Here is a 1,339-nt window from a genome sequence, read left to right as displayed (position 1 = left end):
CACCGCAACCTTCGCCTCCTGGGTTCAGGCAATTCTCCTGCCTCAGCCTCCTGAGTAGCTGGGATTACAGGCACGTGCCACCATGCCCAGCTAATTTTTTGTAGTTTTAGTAGAGACGGGTTTCACTATGTTGACCAGGATGGTCTCGATCTCTTGACCTCGTGATCCACCCGCCTCGGCCTCCCAACGTGCTGGGATTACAGGCGTGAGCCACCGCGCCCGGCCTAAGGGTATTTTTAAAGACAAACTAACTCCCAATATTCCACCCTACTTCTCTTCCTAAATCCAGTACCAGAAAACCTAGAACCAAACAGAGATGACCAAAACCAAATGGTCCTAGAACCCCTCTGATTTTCACAAAATTTAAAAATATTACTTTTAATTAACAAACTTTACTATGAATCATATTAGCCATGGGGACATGATGACAGGATAAGGTGGATAAAGAACTAAAAAACTAAACCAACAGTGAAGTATTACAGTCTCAATTATGACTAACATAAAACAGATTTCTCAATTCTTCCAGTAATTAAAGTTAGTCATGTAATGCATAAAGATGGAAAGAAAGAACTCTTGATCATAAGTAGAACCCCAATCCTGAGCTAGGAACATGAAGTTCTCGTCCCATGTTCTCACTATTTAAAACATTTATATTTATAGTACACTAGGGATAGGTGCTGAGAATTCAGCAGAAGTGGATCTGAAGTCTAAACAAATACACTTGAACACACTAAACTTTTAGTCACCAATTTACTGGCCATGTCACCTTGGGCAAATTTCTTAGAATCTCTGTTCCTCAGTTTCTTCATATAAAAATGAGGATAACGACACAACCTAATTCATGTTAATTCATTTGTAATTAACTTGCAATAGCGTCTGACACAAACTAAGTGCTGTTATTACTTGGCAGTTTACATCAACAAAAGTGGCACTGTACAGTCCATGGAAGATCAAGAAGTATCAATTTAGAAACTCTAAATTTATAGGAGCCCCAAAAGAGTTTGGGACAATTCACAGAACACCATTCTTAGAGGTGAAAATCAACTCTGGAGGGAAAAGAAGACTATACGGTACTATTTCTCTAATGTACTTTAGTGATCTCTATAGTATTCTCTTAGTAACAATAACCCAAACCCTTATTAATTCACTGTATTTACAACAGAAAGGGTTATCAGCCTGTAGAATCCCAGTTCTTCACATACTGGGTGAGGGAAGCTTTGTTCAGTAATAAAAGCTTCAGTTTATAGCAAGTATGATTCAGTGAGTTAAATGATGACATAAAAGGATTAATTACCTCCTTACTAGTGATTTCCTTTCCTGTCAATATCAAAATACTTTT

At 38.2% G+C, this 1,339-nt stretch overlaps 1 protein-coding gene across 6 annotated transcripts in view; it reads right to left on the bottom strand.

Moving 5' to 3' along the window:
* The window catches only part of CEP85 (centrosomal protein 85), a 48,692-nt gene that overhangs the window by 36,852 nt on the left and 10,501 nt on the right, over positions 1-1,339 (bottom strand). The gene's annotated exons all lie outside the window — the stretch shown is intronic.

This window comes from Cebus imitator, unplaced genomic scaffold (genome assembly GCF_001604975.1).
Source record: "Cebus imitator isolate Cc_AM_T3 unplaced genomic scaffold, Cebus_imitator-1.0 Scaffold87, whole genome shotgun sequence".
In the NCBI taxonomy this organism is placed as follows: domain Eukaryota; kingdom Metazoa; phylum Chordata; class Mammalia; order Primates; family Cebidae; genus Cebus; species Cebus imitator.
This window is presented reverse-complemented; position numbering and strand designations above follow the sequence as displayed.